Source organism: Apium graveolens, chromosome 10 (assembly GCF_009905375.1).
Source record: "Apium graveolens cultivar Ventura chromosome 10, ASM990537v1, whole genome shotgun sequence".
Lineage (NCBI taxonomy): Eukaryota > Viridiplantae > Streptophyta > Magnoliopsida > Apiales > Apiaceae > Apium > Apium graveolens.
The window spans coordinates 100,691,306-100,709,179 of NC_133656.1; the positions used below are offsets into that span (position 1 = coordinate 100,691,306).

The 17,874-nt window shown below is 36.3% G+C and overlaps 1 pseudogene; it reads left to right on the plus strand.

Moving 5' to 3' along the window:
* Positions 1 to 14,670: 14,670 nt before the first annotated feature.
* Positions 14,671 to 17,215, plus strand: LOC141690803 (26S proteasome regulatory subunit 7-like; annotated as a pseudogene).
* Positions 17,216 to 17,874: the final 659 nt, after the last annotated feature.

Sequence of the window (17,874 nt, forward strand, 5' to 3'; positions counted from 1 at the left end):
GCAACCACATCCATGAAAAAACCAAGAAGAAAAACTCTATTGGCGAGAGAGATGGACGCTTACTCTATGTTCATGTAACTTTTAACCTCCTCTTTTTTTTATTCAAGAAAAGGTGTTCACCAAATGTTTTGATTCTATTCTGTTATCTTGTTTGATTATAGGATTACCAAGTTTCTGAAATGTTATTACCAGAATCATCCACGCTCAACCACTGGATTGGTAACATCTCTACTTTCTATACAACTTTTTTATACCACTGGATTGGTAACATCTCTACTTTCTCTCTCTTTTTTTCATCAAAGATTCCAGATGATGCCGAAAAATCTGGATTTAATGAATGGATTAACATGACTGAATCTGTAAGTTTCTTTTGTTCAAATTAAATATTAGATATGCTGCATGTTTGTAATCATCTCAAATTTTCCCTATTTAATTATTTTCTCAGGAGAAAGCTTCGTGGATTGAAAATGTCAATAATATGAAGGCTGGAGGAAAAACCCTAGTCCAGCTTCGCTGTGAATATTATTATCTTTATTGATCACTGTCTATTGTCTGTTGACTGATACAACACTAATTTGTTCGTAGTTACCTGAGACTTGATTAACTTTTTGTATTTGGATTTCAACAGTTGTAATTGTGATTTTGGATACTGGGTCTTGTTAGATATATTTGATAATGTCATGGCTAATATGTTTTATGTTTAGCTTTCAGATCTTACTGAACAGGATAAATCAGTACTTAAATGTTGATCAGTACTTATACTGGAAGTCAGGACTTAAGGATATCAGTACGTATGTTATCAGGAGATAATCATCAGAAGATAGATATCAGAACTTAAGTGCGGAAGGATAATCAGATAAGGACAGTAGCTGATTAAAGGAAAGAAGATTGAGATAAATATAAGAAGAGATATGCATGAAGAAGGAATTCCGTGAAGAATGGAATACTTGGAAGAAACGATATCTGATTGATATATTTTAGGAAGCAAAATTATATTCCATATCAATTAGCGATTATCTTGTAACTGTGTAGTATATAAACACAGACATAGGGTTTACACTATAAGTGTTATCATCATTAGAGAAGATTATTCATTATAACCCTAGCAGCTCTCGTGATATTTGTTCATCACTGAGAGGTAACAGTTTCATACTGTAACAGAGTTTATTATTTCAATAAAGTTTGTTTTCTGTTACTTAAGTTCTTAAAGTTCGATTTGAGTGTACTATACACTGTATTCACCCCCTCTACAGTGTGTGTGTGACCTAACAATTGGTATCAGAGCCACTTTGTTAACACACATACAGTTAAAGATCCAAACACAATCATGTCGGACACAAAAACTCCAACTAAGCCTACCACAACTGAGGAATCACCAAAGACACAAATTCAGAGTCGGTATGAGACCATCAGAGTCCCCATACTGAGACCATCTGAATATCCCATATGGAAGGTAAGGATGACCATGTTCCTGGAAGCAACAGATTCAGAATACCTTGATAGAATCAAGGAAGGCCCTCACAAACCAACCAAGCTCACTGTTGCAGTTGCAGGTGAAGCAGCAAAGACTGTACCAAAGGAGAAGAGTGATTATACTGCTGAAGACATAGCATCAATTGCTAAGGATGCTAAGGTACGACACTTACTGCATAGTGCCATTGATAATGTAATGTCAAACAGGGTAATCAACTGCAAGACTGCTAAGGAGATATGGGATGCTCTGGAAACAAGGTGTCAGGGAACTGACACAATTAAGAAGAACAGGAAGACAATACTCAGTCAAGAGTATGAACACTTTGACTCAAAGGCTAATGAGTCATTGAATGATTTATATGATAGATTTGTCAAACTTTTGAATGATTTGTCATTGGTTGATAAAGAGTATGATCTTGAAGATTCAAACCTTAAGTTCCTGTTAGCTCTTCCTGAATGCTGGGATTTGAAGGCAACGACAATAAGAGACAACTACAATCTTGATGAAACAACTCTTGACGAAATCTATGGAATGCTCAAGACTCATGAGCTGGAGATGGAACAAAGAAGCAAGAGGAAAGGAGGAAAGTCAAGGACAGTTGCTCTTAAGGCTGAAGAAGAATTCCCCAAAGCAGCTTCCTCAAAGAAAGACAAGGGTAAAGCTCTTTTCATAAAGTCTGATACTGAGTCATCAAGTTCTGAGAGTAATGATGACTCAGATTCTGAAAGCTTGCCTGAGACTGATGCTGATGAGGAGATGATGAAGCTGTGTGCTCTTATGGTGAAAGGAATCACAAAGATTGCATACAGGAAGTTCAGGAAGGGAAAGAAGTTTTCCAGGAAAGGCATAAGTTCTGATAAGAAGAATTTCAGAAGATCTGAAGGCAGAGGAGGAAAGTCTGACAGAGGAGATTACACCAATGTTAAATGCTATAACTGTGGTGAGAAAGGCCACATATCTCCTGACTGCAAGAAGGTAAAGGGTGACAAAGGCAAGGCTCTTGTCACAAAGCAGAAAAGCTGGACAGACACCTCAGACTCTGAAAGTGAGGAGAACTATGCATTGATGGCAAATGCTGATAAAGAAAGTGCTGAGAGCAGTTCTGAAGCTGCTGAAACAAAGGTACCTCAGACTACTTATGCTTTTCATACTGATGATATTAATGAGTTGAGAAGATATCTTAAAATCATGTTTGTTAGCTATAGAGATCAAACTTTAACATGTGAAAGATTAACTTCTGAAAATCTTGCATTTAAGAAAAGGAATGATTTCTTAGAAAAAGAGTTAGTCATGTTCCATCAAACTCAGAAGGATAGAGATGATGCTTTTTATGTTAGGAATGAAGTGCTAAAATTAAATGAATCTCTAAAAACTGAGTTAGAAAAGGAAAGAGAGATTATCAGGACTTGGACTAACTCTGGCAAAATAACTCAAAATTTGCTAAGTAGTGGAAACTGGAAAGAGGGCTTAGGTTATGGAGAAGATAAGAAAGATAAAGGAACTGAAGAAATTAAGTCTGTTGATAAGCAAAAGCCAAAGTTAAAACCTGTTAAGTTTGTAACTGTAAAGTCTGAAAATGAAAAATCAGAAGTTACAAAGGAATCAATTTCTGACAAACTAAAACAGGAAAAGACAGCTGAAGTGAACATAGGCTTAATGACGAAGAAGCAGCTTAAACATAAGCTGAAAGATGTTAAGAATGCAAACAAGGTAAAATCACCTAGGAAAAATAGGAATGGAAAGGAAGGTGTGAATAAAAGCAATGATTATAAACCTGTTCCTGATGCTCCTAGGAAAACATGTCATAACTGTGGAAGTTCTAACCATCTGGCTTCTTTTTGCAGGAAGAATAAGAATATTAACTCCTTACCTTCAAAATCAGGAGTTAAGAGTCAGTCTGTTAGATACAAACCACAAAATCCTTGTTTTCATTGTGGTAGTTTATGGCATTCCATTTATACTTGTAAGGAATATCATAGTTTGTACTATGATTATTATCAAATAACACCTTCTTTGAAGAAAGTTTCCATTGTTCCTTCTAGTGTAAATTCTGATTCAAAGTCTGATAGTGTAAGTTCTGATAAGAAAAATGTTAACATAAACTCTGATGTTAAATCCGCTGCAAATGTTAACAAACTTAATAAGGCCAAAGGATCCAAGCAAGTCTGGGTCCTTAAAACTAATAATTAGTGGTCTTTGTGATTGCAGGGCAACAGGAAAAATATTCTAATTCTGGACAGTGGATGTTCAGGACATATGACTGGAAATAAGGTCTTGCTATCAGACTTTGTGGAGAAAGCTGGCCCAAGTGTTTTTTATGGAGATGGCAACATTGGAAAAACATTGGGATATGGCAATATCAATCTTAGAAATGTCATAATTAAACAAGTAGCTCTGGTCTCAGGATTTAAACACAACCTACTGAGTATAAGTCAAATCTGTGACAGAGATTATCATGTTGATTTCTTTGAAGAACACTGTGAAATAGTGAGTAAATCTAAAGGCAAAGTTGTTCTGAAAGGATACAGGCGTGGTAACATTTATGAAGCTAAGCTTTCAACAAGTACTGATGGTTCTGCAATCTGTCTGATGAGTAGAGCATCAATTGAAGAAAGCTGGAATTGGCATAAGAAACTCTCTCATTTAAATTTCAACAATATAAATGAACTGGTCAAGAAAGATCTTGTGAGAGGATTGCCAAACACAGTATTTGCTCCTGATGGTCTTTGTGATTCATGTCAGAAAGCCAAACAAAGAAAATCTTCATTCAAGAGCAAGACTGAATCATCAATTCTTGAGCCTTATCATCTAATACATGTTGATCTATTTGGTCCAGTAAATGTCATGTCAATTGCAAAGAAGAAGTATGCGTTGGTCATAGTGGATGAGTTCACCAGATACACATGGGTGTATTTCTTGCACACAAAAAGTGAAACTGCATCTATCTTGATTGATCATGTCAAACAGCTGGATAAAATGGTCAAAGATTCTGTGAAAATTTTAAGGAGTGATAATGGCACTGAGTTCAAGAATTTGATAATGGAAGAGTTCTGCAAAAGCCATGGAATAAAGCAGGAATTTTCTGCTCCTGGAACTCCACAGCAAAATGGAGTTGTTGAAAGGAAGAATAGAACTCTCATTGAAGCTGCACATACAATGCTTGAAGAAGCAAAGCTTCCAACCTATTTCTGGGCTGAAGCTGTGCAGACTGCTTGTTTTACTCAAAATGCAACACTCATTAACAAGCATGGAAAAACACCATATGAGATGGTGAAGAAAAAGAAGCCAAATCTGAAATATTTTCATGTATTTGGATGCAAGTGTTTTGTTCTCAAGACTCATCCTGAACAGCTATCAAAGTTTGATCTAAAAGCTGATGAAGGAATCTTTGTTGGATATCCACTTTCCACAAAAGCCTTCAGAGTCTATAATTTGAGAACAAAAGTGGTCATGGAATCTATCAATGTCTCTTTTGATGACAAGAAGATTACTGGTCTTGAAAATTTCATTGACCATGATCAGCTGAGATTTGAAAATGAAGACTCAAATTCTGATACTGAAAATCCTGACAGTCTAAGTCCTGATACTGTAAACTCTGATGGATTAAACTCTGATGTTATTGAAACTGTGGTGACTACGTCAAAGGAAGATGCACCTATGCAGGGGGAGCATACTCAAGATCCTACCACATCTCAAGAAACATCAGAACATGCATCTGGCTCTTCAAGTTCTGATTCATCAAGTTCTGATAAGCCAAGTTCTGAAAGTGCTGAAAATCTAAATACTGAAGAATCCAACTCCGAGAGCATAGTTTCAGGGGGAGCATCAGAAAATGAAAATGAAGATAGCATGGATCATGGGGGAGCATCCAGTTCTAGAGAAAACCTTCCATCTGCAAGGAAGTGGACAAAATCACATACACCTGATTTGATAATTGGAAATCCTGATGCAGGTGTCAGAACTAGAACAGGTACTTCAAATGAATGTCTTTACAATTCTTTTCTCTCTCAGACTGAGCCAAAGAAAGTGGAAGAAGCTCTTCAAGATGCTGATTGGGTGCAAGCAATGCAGGAAGAGTTGAATGAATTTGAAAGAAACAAAGTCTGGACCCTAGTGCCAAGACCAAAGAATAGATCTGTTGTTGGTACAAAGTGGGTATTCAGAAACAAAACTGACAATGATGGCATAATTACAAGGAATAAGGCAAGGCTGGTTGCAAAAGGATATTCTCAACAGGAGGGAATTGATTATGATAAAACATTTGCACCAGTTGCTAGGTTAGAAGCCATAAGGATATTTTTGGCTTATGCTGCTCACAAAAAGTTTACTGTCTTTTAAATGGATGTGAAAAGTGCTTTTCTCAATGAAGAATTGGAGGAAGAGGTATATGTTGAACAACCTCCAAGTTTTATAGATACCAAACATCCAGATTATGTCTACAGGCATGATAAAGCACTTTATGGACTTAAGCAAGCTCCTAGAGCATGGTATGAGACTTTAGCTCAGTTTCTTCTGGAAAGTGGATTCAACAGAGGGACAATAGACAAAACACTGTTCTACCTCAACCATGGAAAGGACTTACTTCTGGTCCAGATTTATGTTGATGATATCATTTTTGGATCTACAAATGACAAACTTTGCAAGAAGTTTGCCAAACTAATGCAGTCAAGATATCAGATGAGTATGATGGGGGAACTTAGCTATTTTCTGGGCCTTCAAGTCAAGCAGAATGAGGAAGGCACTTTTATTTGTCAAACCAAGTACACCAGAAACTTGCTGAAGAAATTTGGAATGCAAGATTGTTCAAGTGCATCCACTCTAATGGCCACTGCTACAAAACTGGATAAGGATACCGGTAAATCAGTAGATATTATTGACTACAGAGGTATGATTGGCTCTCTACTCTATCTAACTGCTAGTAGACCTGATATCATGTATGATACCTGTCTTTGTGCAAGATTTCAAGCAGATCCAAGAGAACCTCACTTAACAGCTGTAAAAAGAATCTTTAAGTATCTTAAAGGAACAGCTACTCTGGGATTATGCTATCCTAGAGAATCAGATTTTAAACTAATAGGTTACTCAGATGCAGATTTTGCAGGGTGCAAAATTGACAGGAAAAGCACAAGTGGAAGCTGCCAATTTCTTGGAGGCAGATTGGTTTCTTGGTACAGCAAGAAACAAAAGTCAATTTCCACATCAACTGCAGAAGCAGAGTATATTGCTGCAGGAAGCTGTTATGCACAGATTCTTTGGATGAAGAATCAGTTACTGGATTATGGGTTAACATATTTCAAAATCCCTATTTACTGTGATAATCAAAGTGCTATTGCTATGACAGGTAATCCAGTTCAACACTCTATGACAAAGCACATCAGCATCAGGTACCACTTCATCAGGGAACATGTGGATGAAGGTACAGTGGAATTGCATTTTGTTCCCACAGATCAACAACTGGCAGATATCTTCACAAAACCACTGTGTGAAGCTACTTTTACAAGATTGGTAAATGAACTTGGAATGGTTTCAGGTTCTTTCTCTAAATCTGCTTAGACTTGTTCTGTGTTATCAGACTTTATGCTCAGTATTTACAGAATTAATCTCATTGTATATTTTGTGCTTAATTGATAAACGTCTTTAAGTACTGACTGTTGTCTGATATATATTTCTAAACTCTGATAAGTGATATGTATGTTCTAGTACCTATTCAATCCTATGAGGATAACTGTGCTAGATACTGACCTAGTAGTCTTCAATAAACAAATGATTCCATGTAAGAAGTAATTATTTCAGTGGAAATCTTATGACACTAGCAAATTCTGATAATTGAGCTTAGTTAAGTTTACTTTGTATATCTTATTACTAAGTCACAAATTAGAATAATGCTACTCATCTGTTAAGTTCTGATACTAGTAAAACTGCTGAATGTACTAAGTGCTGATAAACCTCACTTATCAAAAGAAAAAGCAAAAAGATCAAAGAATAAAATCAGGTACTCCTTTGAGATCTTGAGTAAAAATGTGGAAGGGACGACCCAAGTGCATTGCTGGTATTAAGTAAATATGCATTAGAAACGCAAAATATTTTCTTGGTGACTTTTCACACTCTATGATTACTGGAGAAATACTCTGATAATAGCATAAATTCTGATAAACAGTCGTGACTCCCTTACACTGAGAAGCCACTGTAAAATAGAATTGCAAAAGATGCATAAAATTAGCACAAAACAGTTGAGGTGGACTCAAGCATAAACTCATTCATCAGTAGGTTTCAGGACAATGACAGCTCCTTAGCAAAATTTTAATTATGCCTTATTTCTAAGATGTACTGAAGTGAATCAGACTTTACTCTTTGTCTGTTATTTAGCTTAATGCACACACTAATCACTCCATCTGAATGATGAAAATTTCTGTGGTGGTCTATGTTATTTTAGATAAACAGTCATTGTGTCACATTGCACTAATTCTGAGGACAAGTTCTAGTTACATGTTCTAATGATTAAGTTCTGAAGTCTATAACTCAGAACTTGTATGAGTATTTACTAAGATGGGCATTCCTTTTTCGAGTTAAGAAATTATGTTCTGATGACTGTTAAGTTCTGATATAAGTCTAAGTTCTGATATTACAGTCTAATGTTTTACTTGACTTATGTGTGAATAAAATTTAATAACAGTCTCAGTTAATAATTGAATATGTTGAAGTGGAAGATTAATAGTCACTATGATTAGGATTAATGGTATTCGTCCTTGAACAGTCCACTGTTTCTTGTGTCTTGTGCGGTCTAAACCATGATCCCTCTTTCCAATGAATGTTATTCTTTTTCAAAGTCTAGGGAGACGAGGTAGAATTAATTCTACCTGTCCGCATTCAATTTCTTTGCGTCTCCTGGCATTCTCTTGTCTATATAAGCAACCACTTCACATCAGTCTTTCCATCACATTCTTCTCACACACTTATCCTCTTTTTTCTTTCAAAAACATAATGGTCAGATACAACATGTTTTTGAACTACCAAACCTTCAATATGGAGCTAAGTTGTGCCGAGTGGCAGCAGGAATGGCATGTCACAGCCATTCCTGAGGAGATATGGGACTCTGTCCCACAGGAGGTACTGACACGCCTCCTGTTCTTCTATATGGACTACCATCGCCATCTGGAGCGATTGGAGGAGGAAAGGCTGGAAGCTCTCCGCCAACAAGAGCGAATCATCAGACTTGCCATTCTGTTTGTCGAGAGTAGGAAGAAGAATATGACTTAATCTCGTCTTCTTCCTATTTTTCTTCATCATCAGCTTTGTCAGTCTTCTTAGCTAGGACTAAGGCTGTTGATGTTAGGATTAGAAGCTTAGGGAAAATCTTGTATAAGTATTGATATAATTTCCATTTCATAAATGTATTGTCTTGATATATTAATGAAAGTTGTTTTTACTTCAAGATTTTGTCTCTGAGTTATTTTGTCTTGTGTTGATAAATTCTGATTGATATTCTGCTGACCATATAAATTTTGTTTTATATTAAGTTCTCATTCATTTTCAGCACTTACTTATCTAATTTATCTTGGTCATTTTCATGTGATGTATTTTCAGAATATTAATGATGCAGTGAAAAATAATTCAATCAGTGCTAACGGTTTAAATTTTGAATCAAAACTGTTTCTCTTTATAAATGGAACGGTTTTTCCTTGAAACTAGGCAACTGGGTAAGTAATGATTCCTGTTTTCTCGAGCCCAGTAACTGTCCGTTATTACTGCATGTCTGACAGGTGTTCAACGGTAACATTTTTGTTCAGAGTATAAGTACAACAGAGAGAAGATTTCTTTAATCTTTTATTTTCTTTATACTTTATCCCTCTCCTTACTTTTACTCTCCTTCTCCTTCTTTCTCACGTTGGTTTTTCATACAGACATTATCTCAAACACCTAACAGGCATACTTGAATCTTATTTTTTTACAGGGCACCAAAGGATTTAATCATTGATGGAGCTAAGTTTGTCCCCAACAACTATGCTGCAGTTCTTGATCACACTGAAGCTCCATCTGAATTGCACTTTGTGCAAGATCTTCTTGCACATAGTGAGGTTGGGTATGCGTTAACAGAGCCTGAATTCTTCTCAAGCCAACAAGTTCTGAGGTTTTGGAGGACTGAACTTTTTGATGATGGTGGTCAACGTGGAACTCCCAGTATTATCTTCCAAGTGGGTGATTTATCCTTTGTAGTTACTCCTGGTACAGTACGCAGGGCTTTACATCTTCCAGAAGATAGTACTTTCTCAATTCCAGAGGACTCAGCCCTTCGGGAGTTAATGGCTGAATTGGGATATGAAAAGAGTCTGACGAAACTTGGACAGTTGAAACAGGCTAATATCAGAAGAGAATGGAGTTTCTTCTTTGATTGCATCACCAAAGCTTTTGGCAACAAATGTTCGAATTTTGATGTTATTCCCATTATGAGTCAGCACATCGGGTATGCAATTATAAATCAAACTCATTTTGATTTTGTAACTGCTTTAATTGGTTTTATTGGGGATAGTATGACAGAGGAACGAGATGTTATTTATTTTGCTAGATTCTGTCAACTTATTTACACTTATTGTATTGATGAACCTCAGTTAGTCAGCACCCAAACCCCCACCTTTTAAGGTTGCAAAACGATACTTTAATGACCTGGTAAATGCTGATACTAAGAAAAAAGTGCTTAGACCATTACAGATTCCTAAGTCTGTAAAACAGATCCTGGTAAGTGCTGATCCTGATACTTATAGATCTGTTTACTCTGATGTCCAACCAACTCCAAACACCCAAAATCCATCAACCTCAGTACCTACCTCTCATTTTACTCAACCTACCCTCAGAACATATCTCAAATCCTATCTCTCCACTTCACAGATTGCTCAACCTTCATCTTCAGCACCTACTGTGAAGCCTTCATCTTCCAAGCCAAAGAGGACAAAGAATGTTCCTCAAACACCTCAAAAGAGAAGGAGGATTGCCTTGAGAGATGACTCTGATTCTGAGGAACCGGTTCCTGCTAGAGAACCTGTTGTTACTGAAGCTGAGAAAGAGGTTTCTCAGAAGGATTCTGAAATTGGGGGTTCTAGGCTTCTCAAGAGGCTTAGACGAATGATAGTTCCTGAAACTCCCAAGGAATCCAAATCAACAAGGAAGTACAAGAAACAGAGGGCACAAAGGCCAGTTTCAGATGATGCAGAGGAAGCAGTTAAGGAAGGGGATCAGGAATCTTTGATCTCACAAGACAAGGAATTTGCTCCAGTCACTTCTTCTCCATCAACTCCATCTCAGGAAGCTGTATCTGACAAGGCTAACTCACCATCTGTATCTCTTGTTGATCCAGTCACAAGTGCTGAAATTGATATTCAGAACCTGGTTGTGCCTGAAATACTTTTCTTAGAAGCTCCAACAGCAAATAATCCTTTCACAACACCTGTTACTGATGTTGTTCAGACTCCAGAGTTATCAACAACACCTTCTTTGCATCAAGATGCTGATGATCAGACTTTAGGTGAGCATCAGGATTTGGCTGTTGATCAGAACTTAGTATCAGATCAGCAATTAGAGGATGCTGAAGCCTCCATTGCTACTCAAACTGTTGTCTTATCCGAAGATACTGATTCTTTAAGTTCTGATGCTGCAAATGCTGGAGATACTGGTGATGCTGCTCCAACTGTAGATGCTGATGAAGCAGGTCCTTCAGGACATACTCCTCAACAGACTCTTCCTAAGTCTGAACTGGTAGAGAAGTTTGTTACTGGGGCTGCACCAGCACCAGTACCTTGGAGTGAAACTCCTGCAGGTCAGGAGTGGACTAAGGAATGGAACTCAGTTTCATGTGTTCCAACTGCAATACATCTTGCTGAGCACTTGACTAAAGCTGATGAAATGTTAAATTCTGATGATTTAAAAACCCAGCTTAGAGTCACTGCATTGAGTATTAAACATCTACAAGGTCTTTATTCAACTACTCATGCAGAGCTACACAAGATTCAGGAGAACTTTATCAAACAAGAACAAGTTTGGAAAATTGATAAGAAAAAGTTCTTTCAACCTACCATTGACAGGATTGCTTATATTGAGAAAACTCAAGAGAAACAACAAGTTCAGATTGATGACATTCTGACAAATCAAGCTTCTCAGCAATCTCAACTTACTGAAATCCAATCCTCAGTGGAATTACTTATCTCTCTTTTACTACCTGCTGATGCCAAAAAGGGGGAGAAGGTAATTAAGTCCAAATGCAAAACTAACAAGACACTGCAAGGAAAGGATGATGGAAATGATGATCAAGGATACTCTGGAATGGGTAGCGGGCATAGTCAAGGTAGAAGGTTTACATCAAGACAAGCTAGTCACAGGACAAGTTCTGATACTGGGAAAAGAATAAGTTCTGCTGCTGGTAAAAGGATAAGTTCTGATGAACTTCTAGATCTTGATGAAGAAATGTCAAGACAGTTATTTCTTCAAGAAAATCCAGGAATGGACTTGGAAAGTTTAAAGGAAGAAGAAGCCAGACTTAAATCAGAGAAAGTAACATCTAAATCTGAAGCTTCTGGTAAAAAGTCACTTCCAAAACTTAATGGCATTGTGATCAAAGAAATGACACATACTGAAGCAACATTGGCTAGATCACAACCACAGATAGATCCAAGATCCAAGGGTAAAGAAAAGGTTGGTGAACCTATCAAGGTTTATGTACCTCCTGAGGAAGAAGAAGTTGCTGATGAAAAAGATGATCTTGCTCTGACTTCAAGAAAAGTTCTTAAAACAACCTCTGACATGGCTCAAGTTGTTCAGAGTCAAGAAATTGTAAGTTCTGATATTCAGAAGAAGCAAGTAACCTCTGACAGAGCTCAAGTTAACTTGATATCAGAAAATAGATCGAAGACACTCCTACCAGGATTCACTAAAGCAAAACAGACTCAATCTTTGAAGACTACTGCAAGTGGTTTTGAAGCAAGAGTAGTTACTGGAAAGGAAGCTAGAGATAAAACTGGATTGGGAAGTGCTGATGAAAGAAGAGTACACAACACTACCAATGATCCAACTTCCTTGAGTGAACCAGGTATTGGAGCAACTCCTGAGAGATTGAATCAACTGGAATCTGTACAGATGGTTTACCATACCTACTTGAAAGAATATATCATGTTATATTTCATGACAGATGGTAGGGTTTATCATATAAGACAAAATGCCATTTCATTGAAGTATTTTGAAGAATTGGAGCATGTACTTTTCTTACTTCAAGTGGATGACAGAATAACAGGGACTGCTGCAAACTACTTAAAAGAATAGATTCAGAGACAGAAAAGGCTTTATTCTGTTAAGTATGATAGCATATATGTTCCAAAGTACAGAGATCACAATGGTGATATTGTTGATATGAAGCCTAATACTGCACAGATCAGAACGTATCTTGGTATTAAGGGACTTGAATTCAATCTAGAGTCTGACAAAGCTTATGTTATAAGACTAGATCAGGAGTTGAGAAAAGCAAAGATCAATGATCTCAGAGCTGCAATCTTTCAAACTGGTGAAGATACTGCAGAGCTTAAAGATGTTAAAAGGAGAATGATTGATGAACTAAGATATGCTGAGAAATGTTTGTTGAAGAACTATCTCAGAACAACTCCTGACATCAGAGAGATCAGAAAATGAAGAAGCCAAGTCGAAGATCTACAACTGTTTAAATTCTGATATTTATACAGACTGAAGTTGTTATCAGAAGTTGAAATTGGTAAAAACTTTAAGGACTGTAAGTTGTAGTTATCTAGTCTAATTCTCATGCATTTGTACTTAATGTTTTTGACATCATTAAATATCTGTTAAACTTGTATATTATGTTAATTTACAAGTTGGGGGAGATTGTTAGATATATTTGATAATGTCATGGCTAATATATTTTATGTTTAGCTTTCAGATCTTACTGAACAGGATAAATCAGTACTTAAATGTTGATCAGTACTTATACTGGAAGTCAGGACTTAAGGATATCAGTACGTATGTTATCAGGAGATAATCATCAGAAGATAGATATTAGAACTTAAGTGCTGAAGGATAATCAGATAAGGACAGTAGCTGATTAAAGGAAAGAAGATTGAGATAAACATAAGAAGAGATATGCATGAAGAAGGAATTCCGTGAAGAATGGAATACTTGGAAGAAAAGATATCTGATTGATATATTTTAGGAAGCAGAATTATATTCCATATCAATTAGCGATTATCTTGTAACTGTGTAGTATATAAACACAGACATAGGGTTTACACTATAAGTGTTATCATCATTAGAGAAGATTATTCATTATAACCCTAGCAGCTCTCGTGATATTTGTTCATCACTGAGAGGTAACAGTTTCATACTGTAACAGAGTTTATTGTTTCAATAAAGTTTGTTTTCTGTTACTTAAGTTCTTAAAGTTCGATTTGAGTGTACTATACACTGTATTCACCCCCTCTACAGTGTGTGTGTGACCTAACAGGGCTTTTTTTTAAATAATGACTCGGTTTGTGATTCGGATCGGTTTATCAAGTGGTTTCATGTGGGAAAAGTGACACTTATTACCGGCCGAAAAATTGAGCCATAGAAATGCGCAGCCTTAGCAGTTTGTTGGAAGCAGTTTGTTGGAACAATTTATATTATTTGTTTTTACTTATTATTCTGTCTTGCGTGAATATGTAGATAGCTTTTGCTTATCTTTAGTGCCAACTTATGAACTTTAAGTTTACTTGTTTTCCTTCTGATTTGTTATGACTCCGGCTTTTCTTTTTTTCTTTAGCTACTAGGTCACCTCTATAGGAGTAGTTAACCATTTTACTTTAATTTTGATAATAACCATAACAATGTTATGATTCGGTGTAATTATTCATTTATTCATTGATGAACCTTGTTTTGTTGATGAACTCGTACCAATCAATCGAGTATTTACACATACACATATCGATTGAATATGCAATTGATCAAATACAACTCGAAAACTGATCTTATTGTTAAGAATCAAAATGCTTGCTCCCATTGTAAATTTGTTCTTTGAAAAGTTATTTTACATGTATAGTTAGAGAATGTATTTCATGTCTCTATATAAATAAAGTGTTATACGAGGAGTGCGATGAGATAGTCTAGTGATAGTCTAGTGGCATGAACATATTCTTTGGCTCAGAGCTACACTTTATGGTGCAATAGTAATTATGTTAAAATGGGGAACCCCATTTCCCTTTCAAAGGCCAGCCAGAGAAGAGATTTTGGCATTTGGTGAGTTTAGGTTAAAAAAATGTCACTTGGAACTAAATCAGCTATCATTTGATTCCTGACAATAAAATTTTTGTGATGAGTGCAGGTGAATGGGGGCATGTAGATGTGGAAGAGGTTGTCAAGCAAGGAAACATCTTGGGATTGCCCCCAAATATATCAGATGCACATACAATTAATGGCAAACCAGGGCCTCTCTTTCCTTGTTACATGAAACATTAGTAGGATATGTTAATTAGGTGACACTGCTAAATGAGGAATTTCCAAAGTTACATATTAATCAATTTCATGTTTGCAGATACCTTTGCCATGGAGGTTGAAAAGGGAAGACATATCTTTTAAGAATCATAAATACAGCCCTCAATGATGAGCTTTTTTTTGCAATTGATGGTCACAATTTGACATTAGTTGAGATGGATGCAATGAACAGATTGAGAAAATTCGAGAGGTTTGTAATAATATCTTTTTTTATGTGAAAATTGATATCAGTTACATATTTGCATTCATGTAAGTTTTAGTTATCAATGTTTTTTTTTATTTATTGGTATTACCTATTCAATTTTAGGTTATTGAGTTACCTATGCTTCACCTTGAGAAGTTTGTTAAGCTTGGAAATGACCCTCCAAGGGGAGTTCTCTATTATGGTCCTCCTGGAACGGGTAAAACACTTCTAGCTAGGGCTGTAGCCAATAGAACTGATGCGTGCTTTATTCGTTTGATTGGAAGTGAGCTTGTTCAGAAGTATGTTGGTGAGGGTGCTCGCATAATTCGCGAGTAATTTCAGGTTACAAGATGTCAAGATGTTTACTGTCCAAAATCTCTCATACATGTTATTTAGAATACAACTAACATATTTTCTTTTTGGCAGATGGCACGATCAAAGAAGGCTTGCATAGTGTTTTTTGATGAGATAGATGCAATTGGAGGTGCCCGATTTGACGATGGTGTGGGCGGAGATAATGAGGTTAAGCGCACAATGCTTGAGATCATAAATCAGCTTGATGGATTTGACGCTCGAGAAAATATTAAAGTTCTGATGACGACAAACAGGTTAAGATCGCATCTCTTAGCCGATGAATCGTACTCGCAAGGTTGGAACCCAGGCATTTTTTTCCACTGGGTTGGTCTTTACTAGAGCTAAAAAAATAAAATTGCCAAAACAATAAGAGACCAAATTTGTCACTAATGTCTTCCACATCAAACTCATTACATTAACATCCCTTGTGTTTGGATTTTCACTTTTAGTCACTCTCATGATAAATTAAAATGTACAGGGGCTAGTTAATTTTAGGTTACTGCTTGAGTTTTCAGGCTGTAAAAATTGATAAATAAAAAGGAATTGAATAGAAGTAGAATGTATAAAATATAGAATATAGACACAAATAGAATAATTAGTAGAATGAATCAAATGTAAAAATAATCAAAGAAATAGATTACGAAAAATAGAAACAGTTTATCTCAGCGTAATGATTTAGGTCTTTGCCATTGTAATATGTAGTTAGGATGTCGATTACCTATTTTTCTGGACTTCTGAACTGGTTTATCTGTAATTGTAACTTGCCAACTGTCTAATGATTTGTTTGTTCCAGGCCTGACACACTTGATCCAGCGTGGCTTCGTCCTGGGAGGTTAGATCGTAAAGTTGAGTTTGGCCTACCTGATCTAGAAAGTAGGACGCAAATGTTTAAGATCCATACACGTACTATGGACTACGAAAGGGACATTCGATTTGAATTCTTAGCTCGTCTTTGTCCAAATTCGACTGGTATGTCTTCGTCCTATATGTTTTTCCTTGCTATGTTTTAATTTGTTATGGATATTTGACTAATTTGCAAAGAACTGATGTACTACATAAATTAAACAAAAAGTAGTGGGTTTTTTTTTGTATTAGCAGGCTTTTCAAAATTAGATCTATCTATGATTACACGTTTATAAACTATAAGATACAGTACAGACATTGTGACCAAGCTTCTATATATTGAATAAAATTACAAACGATGGACCCCTCTAAAGATGCACATGGCATTTAGTGGCATGTCTAAATATAGCACATTCTGGAGATGCAAAAACAAAGTCATTGTCCAAGAACAAGCTTGTATATGTATACCCAAAAAAAATTCTGCAAGAGAGGGAGCCTTTCAAAGATAAACCTGACATTTTACCCAAAGAGAAACTAAGAGTTAGAACACAAGTATGAAAGGGTTGGCTTGCATTGTTTATATTGAATGAATGATTGTTATCGAGTCTGCTTGCAGAAGGTAGGAATATCTTCTTCTTCTTTTTTCACATGTAATTTGTCATGTGAATAATACACGTTTTTGTTCAGGAGCGGATATAAGAAGTGTATGCACAGCGGCTGGTATGTATGTTATTCGAGCAAGAAGGAAAACTGTAACAGAAAAGGATTTCCTTGATGCTGTGAACAAAGTCATCAAGGGGTATCAGAAGTTTATTGCCACCACCAAGTATATGGTGTACAATTGAGTGATTACTTTGTTGTACCCCTTTGCGAAGAGGAGCTTTCTTCTTGGGGGGGTTAAGCGTGGAAGATTGTTATTCTCTCTTTCACCTCGCACCTCACACATGTTCTCCGGACACCTTTTATTTATATCCGTTTTTTTCTGCCAATTTAGTTCTTGGGAAATTTTTCTTCAAAATATTTACAATGATCATGTTATGTGGTAATGCAAGTTTAAACTTAATCTACTTAATGCAGGGTAATATTCCTTTTGGATGCTTCTACAAATTTAGTTTTTATCTTCATATTAACTTTTTGTGCAATATACTTGTCTGGTAATGGTGTTTTAGGACAAAGATCATATATTTCGTACGATTGGAGAGATTGATCCGGGAATGAATGGACTATTACTACTAATACATGTGTTGTTTTTCAGACTCAAATCATCTGGGGCCAAACAATTCAATGGCCTGGACATTAATCACTATCGAGTCATCGGTGAGGTCCAAAAATCGCTCCGATGAGCAGTTGTTGTGTTCTATATTTGCTCGACTCCGCTCTCTGGGATGTTTCCCATCTTTCTATTAGTCCGTCACCTTCAAGCATTCGTAACACTTCAGACATTTTCGGCTAGCTAGCTGCTCGTTTAACAGTTTTTCATTAACTGTAACAGATTAACACTAAA